The sequence below is a fragment of the Narcine bancroftii genome, chromosome 5, assembly GCF_036971445.1.
Source record: "Narcine bancroftii isolate sNarBan1 chromosome 5, sNarBan1.hap1, whole genome shotgun sequence".
NCBI classification, from domain to species: Eukaryota; Metazoa; Chordata; class Chondrichthyes; order Torpediniformes; family Narcinidae; genus Narcine; species Narcine bancroftii.
The window spans coordinates 32251680-32274560 of record NC_091473.1 but is presented as its reverse complement, the minus strand read 5'-3'; the positions used below and the strand labels follow the sequence as shown (position 1 = coordinate 32274560).

The 22881-nt window shown below is 41.4% G+C and overlaps 1 protein-coding gene and 1 pseudogene across 2 annotated transcripts in view; both read right to left on the bottom strand.

Moving 5' to 3' along the window:
* The window catches only part of frmd4bb (FERM domain containing 4Bb), a 335203-nt gene that overhangs the window by 306623 nt on the left and 5699 nt on the right, over window positions 1-22881 (bottom strand). The gene's annotated exons all lie outside the window — the stretch shown is intronic.
* Window positions 20842-21371, bottom strand: LOC138762653 (cytochrome c oxidase copper chaperone pseudogene; annotated as a pseudogene).

Genomic DNA, 22881 nt, shown 5'->3' with positions numbered 1-22881 from the left:
ATATCAAAATTTCATAAATTAAATGTTTCCATGTTTGAACCAACTCTTCTATCCATTCTAATATTGACAGTAAGATATTCAGCAAAAAAAACATTTATTGACCAAATAAATGAATCAAATGGGAATCTTTTCACAAGCACTGTTTGCCTGTGCTTCTGGGGTTCATTGCTGTCATGTCATTGCATAAACAGGCATCATACCATTGAATAAAAATGCTTAGGAAAGCAAATACACACCAGTTACAACTGATCTAAGTAACTCCTTTCTTTACCTGAAGTTTTCTAAATCTCAATCTATAATAAGATTATAGCACACGAACAGCAGTTTCTACCTTTCAGTCAAACGTCAGTATATTTAATTGAAAAAACTCAAATTTCCTCTATTTACAAAAAAAAAGAGAACTCTTCAGGCATTTCTCCTTTGTCACTATTTTTTTTCCCCACATCTTCCCATTCTGTCATTTGTCATTTTCCCCACTCACCAACAATAAAATTATGCATTTTGAAGTCTTACCTTTTCTGCTTTTAATGGGACTAAATTTGGTCTGATATTGAAAAATCTGCCTGCATTCAAATAGTTCACTTTTTTTTGCATCCTCTCCTGCATTTTAGCATTATAAATTGTAGTAATTCTCTCTTCTTTTTAACCTAGTACATTTTAAATTTTCATTTAATGTTTTTGTTAAAAAAAAATCATAACCCTCTTGCGAATCTACATCTTGATGGAATTCTCAAATACACTCGGACATATTCACAGTTACAATACAAAAGTCAAAGTTAATCTCGTGCAAATAATGTTGCTACTTCATATTGCAATTCAATGGGAAGGCAACTAACACTGAATGTAGAGGAACAGACCACTCAACCAGCTGGGCACACCTCCAGGGTTGTGCACCATTTTCCACACACACCTTTCTCCTCCCAGCCTCCTCTTAAACCCAACTCTACCACTTGTATTTGTCTTCTCGAGTACCACAATAAAGAAGTGATTAGCTTTGAATTTGTAGACTTGATACATCTCAAAATTTGATGACTAAAGATAGACTGAGGTTCAAAGGCTTCCTATTTCTGCCAATTCAAAATTCACCTTTCATTTGCTAAACTTTGGAATGCATGACTGAAAAAGTAACTTCAAATTGTGTTTTTTGACAACAATTTTGCTGAACATTGGAGGTGAAAGTTTCTAGATAATGATGCACACTGTACAGTAACAACAAATATTTTTAGCATTACTGTTTCAGAGATAAAAGTGGTGACAAATAAGAATTGGCACAGTCAGTGGGTAGTTCCTACTGCTAGCAGATCTACTATTTAGAATGAAAATTGATAAAATTTTTGTCTTGTTCGTTTTGACCCCAATCTCTGAATGCACGTGGAACACCGAAGTATTTGTATTTCGAGAATTAAATAGCAGAACAATCTTTCTAGCATATCCTCTAACCTCATTGTTTTTCAACCCCGCACTGCCCGTTTCTACCCAGGATCCACAAATCCAATTGTCCGGCAGACCCATCGTTTCCATGTGCTACTGCCCCATTGGACACACCCCACCATTCTGGGCCCCAAAAAGCCCTTACAAATGAAGCAACACTTCACTTGTGAATCTGCACAGATCATCTCCTGCATTTGGTGCTCCCATTGTGGTCTATAATAATCTGCTCTATAATCTGGGACTGTGGGTGCAGACAGGGAGATCGCTTCACTGAGCACCTTTGCTCTGTCCACCACAATAGTGGGGAAATGGGAGCTCCCGGTAAGCACCCATTTTAATTCCCTGCCTCATTCCCTTGCCAACATGTCTGTCCATGGCCTCATGCACTGCCAGTCTGAGACCACCCGCAAAATGGAGGAAAAGCACCTTATCTTCCGTCTGGGCACCCTCCACCTAGATGGCATTCACATTTCCCATTTCCATCAGCCACAGGTCCCCCCCACCACACACACGTTCTCCTTTTCTGTATCTCTCTCTCTCTTCCTCCCAGCCTTTGTCTATACCTCCTTTCTGTATTCACAGAGCCGCCCCCCGCCCCCCACCCCACCATCAATTCTCAACTTTCCTCTCTCCTGGCCTCTTCTCCATATCCAATTATCCCCTTTTGTCTGTTGGTCTGTAGTCCTCTCCTTGCTACTTCTTTTATTCAGGTGCTGCCTGCTTCTTCCCGCCCAAAACATTGGTAATATATCTTTACCATGTGAGAACTGCAGAAGTCCTCCAGCATTTCTGTTTTTACAACAATCACAACATTGCAGATTTTCCCATTTCACTTAAATAGCAGAATGCTTGATCGACAAGATCTTTTTGTAAACATGAATTTCATTGTCATTCAATAATGAAAATAAATAAACAGCTTCCTGCATGGAGATTAATGGCCAGTATTGTCAACAAAAAAAAATACAAAAAGTGCTGAAACATGTTACACATTACTTGAGACAAATTGCCCATCAAAAGATTTGCATCAACTTAAGAAGGTACACTATTGTTTAGCACAGGGTAATTAGCTTCTTCACTTTATATCAAGGCGAGGATAGCAGACTTGCTGGTGTATTTACAACTTCCATACGAAGATTGACTGCTGAGATACTGAAGTGTGGCTGTCAACTGCAAAGCAGTACAAACCATTACTCAGCATCTTTACTTGACAAAAATCAGAAAATTAATTAATTCAGAATTCTGCAAAGCTTTACATGATACACAGATGGAAAAAAAAATTTTTGCCAAGTAATAAATTTGCAACTTGTGCAATGATGCTGAAACTTTCATTGATGTCTGTCATTTTAATTAGATTTGTTTGTACCCATTGTATTTTTTTTTTAAAAAACACCGGAAGAATGAGCCATTTGGCCTTTGGGATCAGTTTGTGTGAATCCAAGTCTGATCAATGTTTTTTGTGTTGGACTGAAATAGAAAAGAAGACTTCAGTTTGTCTGCCTTTGCTCTTCATCTTTTTTGCTCACTCTACAGCTTTGTACACTAGTGATTTATTTTAAACTCTTAGCTTTTTGACAATGATAAAATTTCAAATATTCTTTAAAAAAATGTTATGACTGAGATGAACACTCCCCCAGTAATCTAAACTCTTCTTGTAGTAATCCATCTTCAGATGAATCCCCAATTAGAATTTGTTCTTATTCTAACTTACTCTACAACACCCATTCAAAAATCATTTTGCCAATAATATACTTTGTTGAAATCCCAGCTTAATAGGAGCTGGATCAATAATGATCACTGCACAAGCACTAATCACAGAGCACATATGGCATAGGGATTACTTAAGGTGGGATGTGAGTTGAAGAATTAGAGCCTGGAAGATCATGATGGTAATGGTAGGAAAAGGGAACTATTTTGTAGGAATTAGATAGGGGATTTTATCCCTGATGAAGGGTTGTCGGCCCAAATGCTTTCCATGGATGATGCCTCCAGCACCTTTTTGGTGTTGCTTCTATTTTCCAGCACCTGCAGAATCCCTTTTTACAAAGGGAATTTGGACATTCCCTCACTAGAGGCAAAATAAGCACCAAAGTTTCCATTAGCTACAAATGGCTAGGAGTGGAGAAGAACCATTCCCTCAAGCCTGAACATCAGTTATGTATTTTTACCTTTGCTACATAAATGCAGAGTTTCTCCAGCATTTTGTGTGTTTTTACTTCAACCACAGATTTTCGTGATTTACTTCTGACACTTGTTCCACCCTGCCCAACTTTCTTCTTCTTTGGCTTGGCTTCGTGGACAAAGATTTATGGAGGGGTAAGTCCACGTCTGCTGCAGGCTCATTGGTGATTAACAAGTCCGATGCGGGACAGGCAGGCACAGTTGCAGCGGTTGCAAGGGAAAATTGTTTGGTTGGGGTTGGGTGTTGGGTTTTTCCTCCTTTGTCTTTTGTCAGTGAGGTGGGCTCTACAGTCTTCTTCAAAGGAGGTTGCAGCCCGCTGAACTGTGAGGCGCCAAGATGCACAGTTGGAGGCGATATCAGCCCACTGGCGGTGGTCAATGGGGCAGGCACCAAGAGATTTCTTTAAGCAGTCCTTGTACCTCTTCTCTGGTGCACTTCTGTCTCGGTGGCCAGTAGAGAGCTTGCCATATAACACAATCTTGGGAAGGAGATGGTCCTCCTGTTATATGGCGAGCTGCCCAACTACCTCTTAAGCAAATAAGGTTCTCAATTGTCTGTCAATTGTCTCTCAATCCCTGTACATTTGTGAATTTGGGGAACTGCCAACTTTGTGCACAATTGACTAGTGAGGACAGGATCAGGTTCTGCTCAAAAGCCTCCCATGCATGAATGTTTCATCAACTTTCTTGGCGCGGTCAGACAACAGGACAGCCAGTAGGCAGAGGACTCGTTCCTGTCAATTGTAGCATGGACCAGTACCTTTAGAAATGGATGAAATTAAAGTGACAGAAAGAAAAATGATTCACAGACCACTGAGGTCAAGGGTAGACAGCCTGTATATTGGTTTTCCTCAATTTTTTGTTTTCTGTTCACCATGAAGATCACATCACCCTTGCTTCTCTCCAACCTTGTTACAGGAGGTAATATCCTCCCTGATGTTCTATTATAATTCCGTGCATTGCTGCCAAAAGGTCAGAAAGAATGTCATTCATTTGTAATTGGCTTGGCTTCATGGACGAAGATTAATGGAGGGGTAATGTCCACGTCAGCTGCAGGCTCGTTTGTGGCTGACAAGTCTGATGTGGGACAGGCAGACACGGTTGCAGCGGTTGCAAGGGAAAATTGGTGGGTTGGGGTTGGGTGTTGGGTTTTTCCTCCTTTGTCTTTTGTCAGTGAGGTGGGCTCTGTGGTCTTCTTCAAAGGAGGTCACTGCCCGCTGAACTGGGAGGCACCAAGATGCGCGGTTTGAGGCGATATCAGCCCACTGGCGGTGGTCAATGTGGCAGGCACCAAGAGATTTCTTTAGGCGGTCCTTGTACCTCTTCTTTGCTCCACCTCTGTCTTGGTAGCCAGTGGAGAGCTCGCCATAGAACACAATCTTGGGAAGGCGATGGTCCTCCATTCTGGAGACATTACCCACCCAGCGCAGTTGGATCTTCAGCAGCGTGGATTTGATGCTTGCGGACTCTGCCATCTCGAGTACTTCGATGTTGGTGATGAAGTCGCTCCAATGAATGTTGAGGATGGAGCAGAGACAACACTGGTGTTCTAGGAACCGTAGGTGATGCCGGTAGAGGACCCATGATTCGGAGTCGAACAGGAGTGTGGGTATGACAACGGCACTGTATACGCTGATCTTTGTGAGGTTTTTCAGTTGGTTGTTTTTCCAGACTCTTTTGTGTAGTCTTCCAAAGGCGTTATTTGCCTTAGCGAGTCTGTTGTCTATCTCGTTGTCGATCCTTGCATCAGATAAAATGGTGCAGCCGAGATAGGTAAACTGGTTGACTGTTTTGAGTTTTGTGTGCCCGATGGAGGTGTGGGGGGCTGGTAGTCATGGTGGGGAGCTGGCTGATGGAGGATCTGAGTTTTCTTCAGGCTGACTTCCAGGCCAAACATTTTGGCAGTTTCCGCAAAACAGGACGTCAAGCGCTGAAGAGCTGGCTCTGAATGGGCAACTAAAGCGGCATCGTCTGCAAAGAGTAGTTCACGGACAAGTTGCTCTTGTGTCTTGGTGTGAGCTTGCAGGCGCCTCAGATTGAAGAGACTGCCATCCGTGTGGTACCGAATGTAAACAGCGTCTTCATTGTTGAGGTCTTTCATGGCTTGTTTCAGCATATTGCTGAAGAAGATTGAAAAGAGGGTTGGTGTGAGAATGCAGCCTTGCTTCACGCCGTTGTCAATGGAGAAGGGTTCAGAGAGCTCATTGCTGATTGTCATAAACTTTGTACTAACGCACAGATGACCAAAAATATCACTTGCTGCAACTGAACAGGTACTTGTGAAGAAAAGTTTCAACAGTAAACTAATGAAAAGAGAATAAGCACACAACATATATGGTTTTTTAGACTGCAGGCATGTAACAGCACAATTAAGGAATTTTGCTGTCACATGGGCAGTCTAAGAAGGAAGGTGCAGGAATCTTTAGTCAAATCCTGCACCGTGATTCATCCTGCAGGACCCCTACAACTTTTTGGAGGAAGCCTTCAGTGTAAATCGTACCGGAAAAATTTGTCGACAGTCATCCACTCTACTGCACGTCCAACCCCTGGGACAGTTGCATGAACGACCACCCAGCCAGTTCTTTTTCTGCCATTTTCCCAACATTGCAGTCTAAACACCATACAAGATACCAAACATTTACAGTAATCCTTGTGCAAAACAAGTGACTTAAAAATACTGCAGATGGTCATGATTAGGGTAACAAGAGGAGCTTCAAGATTCTTATAACTGTTGGAAAAATTGTTCTTGAGTCAGTTGCTGTTGGTTTATAGGCTTCTATACCTTCTGCCCAAAGGTAGCAGTGAGATACAGACTGAATGTACATTGATTGTAGAGTTTAGAATTTGAAACAGTTTTATTAGATACCCCGATTCATTATCCAAGAGGTGAATAAAACTACTTGAAACAGGAAAAGGATTTTTTTTTCTTTAAATAAGCAGCTAAATGAACAGATCACAAGTGAATCCTCTCTAATGATACTGCAACCTGGTGTGCCACTCCTTATCCATTTGTAGGTTAAATCATCAAAACAGATGTTAATAATTGTTCAAAAATAAAGCACAAAGTTAGTCTTATTTAAAAAAAAGAAAAATTATTACTCCTTCGGGCAAAAATCATGCAAATAGAAGCAAAACATAAAGGGAGCATAAGGAACTTGAAGAACCAGTCCACCAGAAGCAGGTTGCAACACCTTAAACCACAAAGTATTAGTTCATGGAGAGCATGACAAGAGTCATTTGATCTGCAAACTAAATTTGTTTTTCTAATTGATGCATATCATTTCATTAATTGCAATGTAATAAAACAGGTAATGTGATATTACACAAAATTTCCTTTAATCCATCGAAAGGCAGACAGATTCGCCATCAGCAGAAATTGCCCAGCTCCCCTTAAAGTCAGAGAAAGAGAAGCAAAAGAGTTCCTCCCCCTAGAGTCAGCGAGTGTCCACGAATACAAATAATAATTATGTACTTCCTTTAAAACTTAAGTTCCTTGGAGAGGTCAGCCAATTTGACATTTGCACTGTGTTGAGTGGTCATGTTTCAGCAGGTTACAGCCAGCTTCGGAGGTAGGGAACGCGAAAGCAAAGCATGGGAGTTCAGGTGAGAATGAAGAACTAAACATGCACTCTCATCTACTCATTTGAAATGTGCTCAAGGCACTGTCACCACACCCTTACACAGTAAGTAAAATAAAACAATGTTAAATGTTGTAGTAAACGGAGGACAAATTGTTTTATTTTCCCTCAAGTGAAATCTTTGCTTTATTCAATGGCTTTTGCCCCACATGGCCTTGTTTATTTATGCACGCAGACCAGCTGAAGTCCTAAAAAGGGCTTCCCGCTTGACAGAATCTTCTGTGCCAGTCAATCGGAGGTACAACATAGCAGGTCCAAGAGTCTGGATTGTGCATGGGCACAGGCCCGGCTCCCTTCAATGAGGCACATGTTGGCTGCATTGGTGACCGGGCTTACAGGCTAGAAACAACAGTGGCCCCAATCTGCACTGTTCACCTGCGTCCATGCTCATTTTCGAATAAAGATATCGCCAGGAAGAGGCATGAGAATCAACAGCTCCTATCATCCATTGCAGAACTGACATTAGTCTCAGCACAATGTGGGATTTTTAAAAATTTATGTAAATCAGTTACAGAATTAGGCTCATCTCAATTTTGAAGGCATTCCTCTTTTCTTCCCAATGCTTTTCTCTGTTTCATTTAAGCCAAGATTTTCATTAATTTCATGAAGACATCTGTAGTTTGTGGTTTCCCATAATTTATTCACAATTCATGTACGTTTAAATACGGAAATGATCTCAGTTTATCTCTTGTGGAAGTTTGTCGATCTTACTTGAGTTCTGACAGACTCAGGAGAGTCTCTCCCCACCCCAATCCAATGCCATCGAAAATCAGTGCAGCCCACCATTCATTCACTGACTCACCTTCTGGTATGAGTCACAGCATCTTTTTTTTTTAAAAGTGCTTGCACCCACTAACGTTAGAACATGGGTACGCCTCTGCACCCAGATTCTGATTCTTAGTACCCTCTCAGCCAGTCTCTAGCAGGTCCCAGATTTGTGAGAGTCCCTTGACCACAGTTGGCAGCAGCCCACGAGGGATCCTCACCTCGAGTCACCAACATCCAGCTGCCTGTGTGTTCTTCAGCCTCAGAGCCCCTTGCTGGTTTGTCATCACGGTCACCGTTGCATAGATCGTCTCCTCTGCTTCTCCTTCATAAATCAAATTGGGGGTGGTCACCCTATTTTCTGATGCCCTGCACCAGTTCTCTGCTTCAATGGAGTCTGTAACTCCCCAAGAACTGCTGTTGATCACAGGTGCTGCTATCTTGTGCCCAGGCCCCTCACGGTCACAGGATTTTAAAATAAACCACTGTTGGTTCTTATAAAACATATAAAATAGGAACAGGAGTTGGCCATCTGGCCCATCAAGCCTGCTCCACCATTCAATCAGATCATGGCTGATCTGATCATTACCTCTTTTAAACTGCAGCACTTGGGCCCTGGGTGCGATTACTGGAGAAAAGGTGTTGGAAGCACTTTTTAAACTGTAGGGGGAAAATTGACCCATTAAATCGCTAACCTGGTGATTTCAGGGGGAATCCCATCCCCATGATGGCACTGTAAGTGACGCTTCACACACTCATGAGAACTATCGGTAAGTCTCCCTTGCCGCCTCCCCTCCATCCCTGTTATTCACCACCCACCATCAATCACCCCCCCAGTCACCCTCCCCTCGTCGCCACCCCCGACAACATCCCGTTGTCACGAATGTTGATCTGTCGCTGCAAACTGGAATGGAGTTTTCAGCAGCGGCAATTTATGGCCCCCACCCGCCCCCCCATCTATACGGCAGTGACCCCTCTCTCTCTCTCTCTCTCCCTTCCTCTCCCTCCTGAGCAGCAACAACCACCTCTCTTCCCCCCTCCCCTCCCATGCAGCAACTACCCCTCTTCTCCCCTCCCCACACAAACCCTGGGGGTGAGCACTCTCTCTCTCCCCCCCCCAATTGTGGCCCCCTCTACACAGCAGCAACCTCTTCTCCCCCCACCCTAATCCCCGCAACAAATCGCAGCAGGAACTTCTGCCATGGGTTTTCCCTGTGATGCCAGCATGCAAGCTGGAGTAACTGGGTTGACCATTTTCCTGTTCAAATCACCTGTGGACATGAACTAGGCAAGTATAACTGGATTCCCTAACTACCTCTGAGGTAGCTCAGGGACCTGGTTAGATTCTAATGGGGTTGACCGGGTTGGACCCTTTCCAACTGCTGTGTAACTGGGGTGCAAATTGCCCGGTAAACGCGATTTTAAACGGCAGTTTTAAAGGACCTAGCGACTCAATGCCACCCACCTGCCTTTTCTCCATATCCCTCAATTGCATTTTTTTTTAATGTAAAAACCTATCTAACTGAGCCTTAAATATGTTTAATGAAGTAGCCTCAACCACTTCCCTGGGTAGAAAATTCCATAAATTCACTACTCTCTGGGAAAACAGTTTTTCCTCATTTCAGTCATAAATCTACTTCCCCACATAGAGGCTGGGTGTCCCCTAGTTCTAGTCTCAACTACAAATGAAAACAATTTTCCTGCCTCTATCTTATCTGTCCCTTTCATAATTTTATGTTTTAATAAAATCTCCTCTCATTCTTCTGAATTCGAGTGAGTATAATCCCAGACAATTTATTCTCTCATCATAGGTCAACCCCTTCATCTCCAGGATCAACCTGGTGAACCTCCTCTGAACTGCCTCCAAGGCCAGTATATCCTTCCTCAAATATGGAGACCAGAACTGTACACAGCACTTCAGATGCAGCCTCACCAGTACCTTGTACAGATGCAGCGTGACCTCCCTGCTCTTGAATTCAATTCCTCTAGCGATGAATGCCAACATTCTATTTGCCTTCTTAATAACCTGTTGTACCTGTAACCCAACTTTTTGCAATTCTTTTAACAGTCTTTTAGAAAGGAGCAGTTTGATTGTTGTTTATGTGGCATAGTACTTCAGTTGCAATCTTCTAGTAACCAGACTGTGAGATGGTAGGCGAAGTTGATTCAGGCGAGTTACACTGATTTTTAAACCTGAAGGATGGCTCAAAGTTAATCTCTGTAGAGCACGTTACTTCTCTGGTGCCAAGGACAAAGAAAATTAGGAAAACTCAAAAATCAGCAGATACTGGAATCTTGAGCAAATAAAGAGTCACTGAAAAAACTCAGCAGGTCAGACCATTTGTGGAAATGAGAGTTTTGAGTCTGGACTTTTCAATCATCAAGATAAAAATATGAAAAGGGGAAAAGGGCAGAAAGAAATTTGGGGATAGTCTCGTAGGTGATAAAATTTTGGAGAAAAAGTCAGTTAAAGGGACAAACCATTTGTGTGTGTGTGTGTGTGTGTGTGTGTGTGTGTGTGTGTGTGTGTGTGTGTGTGTGTGTGTGTGTGTGTGTGTGTGTGTGTGTGTGTGTGTGTGTGTGTGTGTGTGTGTGTGTGTGTGTGTGTGTATACAAGAGTTGATAAAGAGATGGTAATAGTGGAACCACAAATTGGTTACCTAAAGTTACAACAATCAATGTTCATTCTGTTAGTTTAAGGCTGGTTAGGATGTCTGACAATAGAGGAGGTTGAGGACAGGTGCATCTGTTTAGGAATGGTTTGGGGAGTTAAACGGGTTAGCAAAAAAATCTCAACTTTAGACCCAAACAACTTGGGCTCTGTAAACATTATTGAGTGATACATCTAGAACCATGAAAGTATTTTTAAGTCATAAAATGTTTGGAGCCATTTCAGGGATATCTGGTACTTTTTAAAAAAAGTTATTGCTTTATAAATTGAAATTAAAAGTGTGCAAAATGCTTTTCTTGGATAGATATGGTGTGAAGTTTGTGTTGATTATGTAATGTATTTTAATATTTTGATGCAGGCTTGTGGTGTGATAGCTTGGGTTATGACAGCTCTATGACAATTTTGACAAGGTGTAAATTAATAGAAGGGAGAATCTAACCATGATGAATTTGCTATCATACCATATTTACAACAGTATTTCCATTTGTACCTGCAATATTAGAAATCAAAATGTCAATAAGCAAAATTTAATCTATGCTGCATGTTATTTTTAGCTGAATGTTAACATCTACATTTCATTGCAAAACTCTGGCACTTCTCTGCACAAGGCTTACCAAGGGACATCTGCATTTGTGAAGGAGTCCTTCATAAATGTCAAAGTCCTTGGCCCTGCTCACCAGATGTTTTTCCACTTCCATTGGAGAAGTGTGTACACTAAAACTGCAGAATGTTTGCCAGGGTATCTCCTTGCTAGGTTGGGCCTGACCATGGTACTGCAATTCACGAGAGAGATATATATATATATATATATATATATATAGATTTAAAAAACTTTGAAATAATTGATTTGAAGTAAAACTTGAGTTATTTAAAAATCCCTGCATTCTAAAATGCATTAATTTTTATCAATTCAGAATGTCAAACATTTAATGTTTGTGATCTCCAGCTCAGCCAGGGAATGTGGATTAACCAACAGTCAAGATTGTTTTCATGTGTTTCACTGCCCCTTCTCCCAACCCCAATGCAGACGTGGAAACATGAAGTGCTTTGCCATAATGCAGAGCCTTGACAAGATGAAAATATTTTATCAATCAAATCAAGAAGGGGATCTGAGAAGAACAATCACACCACTGTAATGCCATAGGAGACAGCCATTTGGCTCATTGTCACGTCAATGACTGCTCTGAATAGAGCTTCCAATTAGAGCCTGACCCTAGAGTCTTGCAGAATTATTTTCCCTCAAGTGCTCATCTATTTCCTTTTAAAGGAATACTTCATTGTGTTTTCATGATTTCTAGCTAAAGGTTCAAGATCATAATTGCTCTTTCTGTTAAAGTTTTATTTTGCCCCAGTTGCACAACATTTTATATTTAGATATCCTGGTCCTTCAACCATCTGCTACTGGGTAAACATTCCCTTAAGGCATTCATGATCTTACATACATGTATCTAACCTTGGCTGAACCTTCTTTGGTCTAAGGAGAATAATATCCTCTATTCTCTATCGTCTTTGGAAAATTTCTAGAAAATCCTTGGATTATCCAAAGGACCTTTCATAATCCTTGTTGAAGCATGACAAGTGGAAATGGATATAAAGTCATGGCCTGAGAATGGTTTTGTACAAGTTCAATAATTACTTCACATTTTACAGTGTTTCTATGTAGGAGCCCCAGGATCTGAGCTGTTTCACTAATTACTCTCATAACATATTATTCTACATTCATAAATTATGAACTTGTATACTACGATGTCTATGTTCCTTTAGAACGATGCCAATTTATATGGTTTCTCTTTCTTTGTGGCAAATTCATACTTAACATACAGACAGAGGACACAATAATGACAGCAAATTTTCACTACCCATAACATGGTTCAGCAGATCTAAGCCCATCATTACTAAACATAATGTGCCCCTTTAGTGTGATGCATTTAAAATGAAATAAAATTTGAACATATATCAGCCAGTCCAACAATGCCAGTCCTAATTATTGGGTCACAGAAAATGTAATATACATGGGATTCTTATGGATGGAATGGCAGTCACAAGTAGTGTTGAAAAAACACACAGAAATGCTGGAGGAACCCAGCTGGTCTCACAGCATCCATAGGAGGTAAAGATATTACTGATTTTTCGGGCCTGAGCCCTTCTTCAAAAAAAAGGAAAGTGCAAGAATAAAAAGACTGAAGACAGGACTTGTGGATGGGGGAGAGGGGTGGAGATGTGAAGGAGACCAACAAAAGGTGTTAATTAGATAATGATATGAGGAGATATGAGAGAGGGAGAGAGAGAGAGAGAGAGAGAGAGATCACAGGGGAAGAAAAAGTGGGGGTGGGGGGGGTTGGTATACTTAAGTCAATGTTAATACCATCTGGTTGTAGGGTGGCCAGACAGTAGACAAGGTGCTCTTTCAATTTGCAGTGGTCTCAGTCTGGCAGTGCACGAGACCATGGACAGGAATGTCAGCAAGGGAAGGGGATGGAGAATTGAAATGGGTGGCCACTGGGAAATCCATGCTACTGTAACAGAGCCAAGGTGCTCACTAAAGCGATCTCCCAGTCAGAACCCAGTCTCTACTATGTAGAGGAAACCACAAGGGGAGCATGGGATGCAGTAGATGAACCCTATAGATTCACAAGTGAAATGTTGCTTCACTTGGAAGGACTGTTTGGGGCCCTGAATGGTAGTAAGGGAGGAGATGTAGACACATCTGCTCCTTCACCTGTGCTCTGCTTATTCATCAAACAAGGCCTCAGGCCTGAAACATCGGTACTATATCTAATTCCCAAGGACGTTGCAAGACCGGCCGAGTTACTCCAGCATTTCTCTGTGTTTTTACTACAATCACAGCACGTTGACTTTTGTGTTTCAAAAGTACGGTTGAGCCTAATCCCACCTGTCAACAATTGATCCTGCTCCTCAAATACATGTACAGCATTTATTTTTACCACTTTTCCAGGCCTTACGGTACAGATACTGACAGCTGGCTAGCTGAAGGAAAGTTTCTTCATCCGGCTTCTAATCCTTACACCAATCTTAGTTAAGAAAAACTGTAACAGTTAACTAACTGAATTAAATAAAGATAATATGATACATTATATTTTAATATTCAGAGAGATCCTGGTGCAAAAAGGTGTCAAGAGTTCAAACAGTCCTCTTGAGCGAGCGAAACAGCCTATGATTAGTACACCCAGGGGAAATCCATGAATCCCAGATTTGGAAAGAATCTGCTCTTGACTAGCTTCAGTGAGAAGAGGTTTTCAGGCAGCTGCAAGAAGAGGTGACCAGGGTGGTGGAGGTCCTTTACCATGTTAGCTGCCTTCTTGAAGCAGTGCCTCACACAGATGTCTGCCGTGAAAGGGCCAGCAATAGACCTGCCTAGGTTTACCATCTTCCGCAGTCTTCTGAGTTCCTGGGCACTTGAATGGCCGAACCAGACTGAAGTGCAACCAACCAGTATACTTTTCACAGTGCACGTGTAGAAGTTTGATAGAGTACCTGATGACATGCCAAATTTCCTTAGACTCCTGAGGAAGTGGGGGTCTTATTGTTCCTTCTTCACGGTTGTCTCGATGTGCTGGTTCCAGGAAAGGTCTTCTGAAATACAGACTCCCAAGAACTTGAAGATTCTGCCTCTCTCCACCTTCTTCCCATTAACGCGGACAGGTCAGTGGTCCCTCGTCCTCTCCTTCCTCAAATCAACAAACAGCCCTTTAGTCTTGATGGCGCTGAGAGCAAGATGGCTGTTATTTCACCACCAACCAGATTCTCAATCTCCAGTATAAACAGGAAATCTGCTAACATGGCTTCCTTTTGGTAGTAAATTTAGCTGATCACTCGTTTGCTTTCACCTGATTTGCAAGGCTACAACAGGGATGCCATTCTGTGACCCTTTCATATAACTTGGAGAAGTTCACATACCTTCAGACATCATATAACCAATCCGATCATCAAAACCTTTCAACCACCTTGTCACTCTACAGCTGCCTCTCTCCAGATAACATCTCAAAGGCACTTTATTTCCCATCTGCTTACTTGTTCCATGCATGAACTCTGGAGAATGAAATGAAACTACTTTTGGCTCAGAGATTGCTCAGATTCACATCACCTCTGCCCAAGAGGCAGCAGAAAGACTCTTATCCTATTCACCTGGGCTAGGTTTTATTCAGGGCCAAAAGTAAATCTGACCTACTAACAGAGAATCCACTCTTTTCTCCACTGGCCCATCATTCTCATTCAAATCCTCAGCCCAGCCACAGAAGAGTAGTATGCTTTTCTACGAGGAATGCCTGCATGAAATTAAAGTTCAGCAAGTTCTTTTAACCATATTCTGTGAGGCTATATTGTGTATTATGGATTTTGACTCTGTTAAACCTTTGTTTTCAGTCACATTAGAAAGAAACTTTGCCCTATAATTATGTGGCATTCATTTTTCACAGAAAAAAAACATCCACAATACAATAAGCTGACATTCATGTTCTGGCAATGAGGTTCCTGTGTTTGATATCGATGTTGTGATCCCATTTAGACAAGTGGCTCTCTCAAAGATAAGCAAGTTTATTTCTACATTACCAGAAATGTGTAAGCCAATAGAAGATGCACTAAAATACTCCATGTGGCTGAATTCTACTTTTGTTTATCAGGTTGGGTGGGGGGGAGGGAGGAGGAAAGGGATTGGCACAGCAACTTTGCTCACATAAATTCTCCTTGATGGCCATGCTCGTTTGTGCCAATTGACATTGCAGAAGTTTTTGTTTCCAGGTACTGTCAACTCCATTTAACAGTGGATATCAATGGTTTTAATTCTCTGAGCTGCCAACATTGTCTTAATTCAAAAGGCCCTTTAACCCAAAGCCCTTCTTGACAATCTGTAACCTTCCTGTTCTTTCGAAAGTCCTCCAACTTAACATTCCCTATTCCCTCAGAAAAAAAAAAAATCAATGATGGCCTTTCCATGTTGAGTCTGTTTTGTTTCAATCTGCTGCCTTGCATTAAAATAGACCCAAGCAAAGTACTGAATGGCATGAAACTCTGCAAGTATCAGTAGATTTTGAGAAGGGTAGCTATGCTATTTTCCATTAACCCACCGATTAATCTCTTACAATTATTTATTTTGTCACCTGCTATCAATGTCAGTGATCCATCCTGCACTCTGACAATTTGTCAATATTCTCTGAAAACATAATATCATTAATGGATTATGCCACGCTCACCACAACCCTCCCAAATTCCTACACTGCCTGTTATAATGCTTCTAGATGGTTATCTTGACCCATTGATACCATTCACACACTCAGATGGCCAAGGCATTACCATTCATCACAAACCTCCACCTTCCTCCCTGAACAGCTGTTGGATTGACTCCAAATACTTGGTTACTTCGATGCTCCAATCTGCTCAGAGTTGATGTCCTCAACATCCTCTCCGTCAACCAGTCTATTTCCGTTTCATCCCAATTGCCACAGATAACTCGTTGTTAAAGCCCTCAGCAACACATTTCCTCTCCAGCTCTTCTGTCTTCCTCGCTCCATTGCCCACATGGTTTACATCCTTAATGGTATCAAGCTATGAACTTAAAATCCCTATGAGCTTTTGCCTCTAGGACTCTCTTCATTGACCCCAGACCTATTGCCATTAGTGAGCTCTTTATTGTTTTATCTCTCGCCTTGAATGAATTCTCACTGTTGCCCACACCACAAGCTGAACAGATCTTAGCCATAACCATATGGTTTTTAGACTGCAGGCACATACCGATACAATCAAGGAATTTTGCTGCTACACAGGCAGTCTAAAAAGGAATGTGCATGAATTTTGACTCAACTCTTGCACTGCGATTTATCCTGCAGGACCCTTATAACTTTTTTGGAGGAAGCCTGCAGTGAAAATCGTACTGGAAAAATTTGTTGAGGGTCGTCCACTCTACTGCACGTCAAACCACTGGGACTGTTGCTCTCGGGTACTAGAAGTCTAAAAATGGCGTCCCGTGTGAACAACCACACGGGCAGAAATTATGTTAATTTTTTCTGCAATTTTCCCAAAATTTCAGTCGAAAAACCATAATCGCCTCTCTAAAACACTCCACTTCTCCGTTACAAAATCTACATCTTAAAGCTAGCAAAAAGTTTGTTGCATTCCACCAGTGACAACACTTAAAAAGTAACCCCTGGTATCGGGCAACTATGGGGATTGATACTTGCTGTACAAGTAGATTTTCCGGTTGCTTGAGGCTTACTCTTACAATGCCCAACTAATACACCTGCATTAAGAATAAGCAGTTTAAATGACAAAAATACAACACTATACAAACTTCACTTACATGACTACATAAACCTTAAAACATTTGGCCTTATTTAAAGTTACATTCATTGAAAACATTTTACTGGTGCTGCATCTGCAGGTTCCTCCCCCTCGACAGAGGCACCTGAAAGATCAATAAAATGATATACAATTACCTCCCTCCCCTCCACCAAGATTACAACTAAAGCCTCAAACTGGGGAAACTCTTACTAAGCAGGGATAAGGAGACAATTTAAGAGAGTCACTCCAACGGCAAGTAGCATCAACCAGCTCTTCATCTTGGGTCATGCCATTGCTGTTTCGCACAACTTTATTCTTGGAGCAAAGCACAACCGAGGCACTCTGCTGGCTGAATATTTTCCCCCATCTTCACAAAATGCTTAGGGGTTACAATGGAGAACATTTACAAATTTTAACCTCATTTTATTCTTATTTTAAATTTTAAATTTATTTTTTGCTGGTTGCTTGAGGCCTCCAGTTGCTTGAATTCCAAATACCAAGGGTTTACTGTACTTCCTTTGTTATGTAATTTAGAGCATCCAAGCTTGTAAAAGGCACAATGAAAATACCAATTTGTCCTTTATTCATCCTTCTAACAGTTGAGCACTCCCACAAAATGTTAGCTGTGGTGCAGCTAGCATTATTGTTGCCTCAAAATCAAGAGATTCTTTGTTCAAGTTCTATTTCCAGGTTGGAGCACAACAGTCTGATGCCTCAGTGCATGAGGATGACTGGTGTGCTGTCATAAACTCGCCTTGATTTCTCTGAAATGCATGCAGAGATCTCCAAGGAACTGAGATAGCCTTGGTCCTGGCCAATGACATATGTGAGCATTACAACAGCAACACTTGTGGAATCTTGCTGTGCACAAAGTCTTCAGTTTTTTTTTGATCATGACATGGTTTACACTTTTAAATCATTTCATTGGCTTGAAACTCCTTTGGGGTGATGTGGAACTGCTATATAAATAAGTTTTCAATATTTTTCTTCTTTGGCCGAGTCTCAGTTATTGTTTATTTTCCTGTGAAGTGCCTTGGAATGTTTTCCACAAGAAATACATGTTCCTCTTGTTTATAATTTTTCTAAGACAGAGGTTCAGTAGACAGTCTTTTATCATTTTATATTTTAGTTACCGTATGTTACGCAAAATAACTACCATCTTAAATTGTAGAGTTCTGACATTGGTCAGAAGAAATAAGCAACACAAATTAATAACAATTCTGTGAAGAACATTCATAAAGATAGAAAAAGAAAATGACATGTTATCTTCTCTAAAAACCTTGCTGGCTTTCCAAATATAACTTTGGAGACTGGAAAAAAATAGCTTGCAGTAAGTGAGTGAAATTTCCTTTCAACAACTTCCCTTCACCAATCTTCAGCTTCACTCTGCTGTGCAGCACAGCAGCCACCCATTGTCAGCCACATTTCTGAGTGTGGTCTGCACTTTTGTCCATTTTCATAAAATTAACTTGTTCCTGGTCCTCGTGGACTGCTAATGTGCAGTCACTGGGTGCATGACTGACCCTTACGGCAGTAAGCAACACGGCTTGCACAGGATTATTTAGTTCTCCGGGGATTAAAATAAGCCATTGCTAGGATTTTTTATGTGACAGGATGACCTGAAGTAGGTTTGTCAGGGGTGAGCCAACCTCCTTTCCAGTCAGCTCCATGGTGGAGTTTGCAAAACACAAAATCCTGTCCAAAATAGAGAAGACTTGCTATTATAGGTTGTGATCCATTCTAAATTAGCCACTTGCTCCCCCATTCAGTAGTCCAGGAGTGTTGGCCAGAGGTCATTGCTAACTACTTGAGGGAAGAAACCCCTTCTTATCGACTCCACCACAGCCACCAAAATGTCACACTTATTTTAATCCTAACCAATACAAATTTATCAAGTCAGAGGCATCTCAAGATTGTGTGCTTAATCCTCTGCTCTATGGCCTTCACACTCACTATTGTGCATCCAAGTTTGGCTCCAGCATAGTTTACAAATTTGAGGAAGACACCACCATTGTTGGTTAAGCTGTGATGGGTCAGGTGTAGGATGAAGATTGTGCATCTGGCTGGGGGGGTGCCAAAACAACAATCATTCTCAATATCAGCAAGACCTTGAGCTTACTGTAGATATTAGGAAAGGAAGGCAAAGAGATCAAACACATTGATGGAATAGCAGTGAAGATTGGCACTTTCAAATTCCTGGGAGTGCACATAGAGAGGACTTCTCCTGGAACCAGCAGAGAGGCAACTGAAAAGGGGACACATGAACACCTTTACTTTCTAAGAAGTCTGTAAAGATTTCATGTTGCTGAATACGCTATCAAGTTTCTGCAGCTATACTGTGAAAAGTAAAAGGGACTGGTCGCGTCAGGGCTGGATTTGGAAACTGAAGTGTCGATGAGCACAGAGGCCTGGAGAAAATGACAAACCTAGCAAAATCCATCATAGGCACAGACCTCCCGTTTATTGGAGACACTGCCTCAAGAAGACAGTCATCATAAAATGAGCTCCATTACCCTGGTCACACCCTCTTATCGCTATCTTCAAGGAGGTACAGAAGCCTGAAGTCCAGCACCTTAGGCTCAAGAACAGTTCACCTCAAGCTTTTGAACCTTCTCAAACTACCCTAACTCTAACCATTAATTACTACTCTTGGACTGCTAAAAGATGTGCCTGCACTATTGAATTTTCTTGCATTATCTGCAACTCTGTATACTTATCTATTCTTTTATATTTATTATCTACTTTTCTGTCTTGGTATATTGTGGCAATTTAATTTGTACTATTACAGTTGCTGTATCTTATGTGGCACAAGAATTGTTGTGCATCTGTACATTGATCTTATGTCTATGACAATAAACTAACATGTATCACCACATAAAAAAAGGGAATGAGTACAATCCCACTGGCAACAGCCTGCTAATGACTCAAACACCATCAATGCTCACCATTCGCCTCCCACCAGTGAGCCAATTCTCCTCCCCCCCCCCCCGCTCCCCCCGACCTCTTTTCTTTGGATCCCATAGGCTTTTACTTTATTTTTGTTTTAAACCAACCTACAATATGAGACATTGTAATCAACAGGCAGTTTAAACAAAGAAAGCTCCACATTTGTCACCTTCTGATTCCTTCCTCCCAAAGAAAGTCCTTTTGGTCAGATTAGATCTTCCTTAACAAATCCATGCTGACTCTCCTGGATTAATTGAAGCCTTTCTGAATGAATTTAACTGTCAATTTGAATAATTCCGGTAATTTGTCCAAAGTTAAAGTACTTCACTTGTAATGACTTCACTTCTCCCTTGAGAAAATACAAGGGATGTAGGAGCATACTTCAAAGAGAAATCAGGAGGGCAAAGAGATGGCTTCAGCAGATGAGGTAAAGGGGAAATCTCAAAAGATTCTACAATTAATATAAAGAGTAAAGGTAACTTGGGTGAGAATAGGAGATGGGGGGGGGAGGTCTTAAATGAATATTTCTCATCTGTATTTACACCAGAAACCAGGAAATTTAGGAAAGAGAATAGTGACATCTTGAAACATAGCCACACCAGAAAAGAGATGGGGCTGTCAGATATAAAGCCCATAAAGCAAGATGAATCTCTGGGGCCTGATTCAATGTATCCCAGAACATTGTGGGAAACTAGCAAAGAAATTGCTGAGGCATTGGCAGAGGTATATGTATTATCATTACTAAGGGTGAGGGACTGTAGGATGACAGGGTGGCTAATATTTTGCCTTTACTTGGGACGAACAACCCAAGCATCTACAGGCTGGTGAGCTTCATGTCAGTTGTGGAAGAATTAATGGAGGGATCCTGAGGGACAGGATCCAACAGAATTTTGATTGTCAAGGATTGGTCATGGGAAATTTTTTTTATATAGAAAACTTTTATTCATGGTGGATCATACAAATTTGCAGGTACCTCTGGATGTAAGAAACTCTGGACAATCAAAATCAGAAATAATCACAATTATCTGACTATTTTTGGAAAAATAAATCACTAATAAGAGTTCTTGGTTTCAGCCTTTGTTACAACAATTCACTACATTTCATCTTCATTCACTTCCAAGCAGGCAGTATAGCATATTTAAATTCCAGTCACAATCCCCACCTCCAAAACGTTGTCACATCAGATCTTAAACCCCAACGCCCTCATGCATTCTTTGTGAGCCTCAATTAAGTCTTTGCAGTTTTCCTCCCCTTTCTCAATGATACAGGCATCCCTGACTTTCTTGGTTTCAGGACATGCACAGCACGGTTTCAAAGGTTTCTTTTCCTCAGCGTGTCCAGAAGGCATCGTCCCCATCGATGGAGCCGCTGTTAACTCGGACATAATTATGGTTTAATCGCCTCCCTTCTTTTGTGCACGAATTGACGATCCGCTTTCCACCTTCAATCACTCCGTCCGCAAAGTTGCAACTCGACGCAGCGGCTCCGGCCGCCTCACAGGCTCCCTCGGTCATGGGAAATTTTGAATCACAAATTTAAAGCTTTTTAAAGAGGCGACCAAAGGGATTAACAAGGCGATAAATGTTGTCTGTTTAAGTTCAGCAAGGTCCAACATGGCAGGCTAGTCCAGAAGGTTAGATCACTTGTGATCCAGACACACAAGCTAATTGGATACAAATTTGCCGAAGTGGTAGGAGTCAGGTGTGGGAGTGTACAGTTGTTTCCACCCACCCCCCCACCCCACCCTCCCAGACCAGTGAAGTATTGCAGGGATTAGTGCTGGGTCCTCTGTCATTTGCTCTCTACATTAAAGATTTGGATAGAAATGTAGGTTAGAAAATTTGTAGATGACAACAAAATTGGTGGTGTAGTGGACACTCAAGATAATCCGAGATTACAACAGAATCAAGATAAACCGAAAGAATGGGTCAAGGAACTGCAGATTGAATTTAGTTTGGAAAACCATTGAGAACAGAGGTACATTGGGATACATGTACAGTCAAACCCTTGTTATCCAGAGATTCAAGCAACTGGCAGCCTCAAGAAACCCACAAAAAAAACCCATGGAAAATAAATATTGGTAGGCAAACAATGCTTAAGTTTAAAATTGGTGCTCCTTGCCATTAGTTTGCCAATCATGTAACAAGCAATCTCAAGCAACTGGAAAAGCAAATTATCTGGCATCTACCAATCCCCATAGGTGCCGGATACCAGGGACTTTACCATATATAGTTTCCTGAAAATGGCAACATGGAAATCAGGGTGATGAAGGCATCATTTGGGATGCTCGCCTTCATTGGTCAGGGCATCAAGTCTAAGAATTGGGGTATCACATTACAAATGAACAAAATGTTAGGTTGTAGTTCTGGTCAGCTCTCTATAAAAAAAAAAGTTTAAGCTAGAGAATGTACCAAAAATTTCATGAGGGCATTGCAAAGACTGGAGTGCTTATTTATCCCTTCCTTTCTTTCCAAGCAACAATGTCATATTAGTTGCACTCCAATCCTCTGTACATCACTTAGGCATGCCAGCAAACTTCACAACTACTTTTCACATCAAGTTCTAAACACTGCCAAATCCTCAACCACAAAAGCCACGTCAGCAAACATTGCAGAAATTAAAACTTGTAGCAGCAATGTGGTGCTTGGAGGGTTCTTCTGAACTGGGCTGCAGAGCATCACATTCACTCATGTGGCTTTGTTTGGGATTCTTGCCTTCAAAAGAACTGCAAAAATAGGGGAGAAAGATTAATACAATAATCTTTACAATTACCTTAAGTTAGCACTTCCCTTGGCAGCAAAGAGGCTACCAAGAATGTAACCAGGATTTGAAGACTCAAGCTTTTAAATTTATTTTTAAATGTAGACATACAGCACAAGGACCCTTCCAGCCCTCAAACCTGTGGTGCCCAAATACAACAACTACAACCCCCCCCCCACCCCCAACATTTTTGGAGTT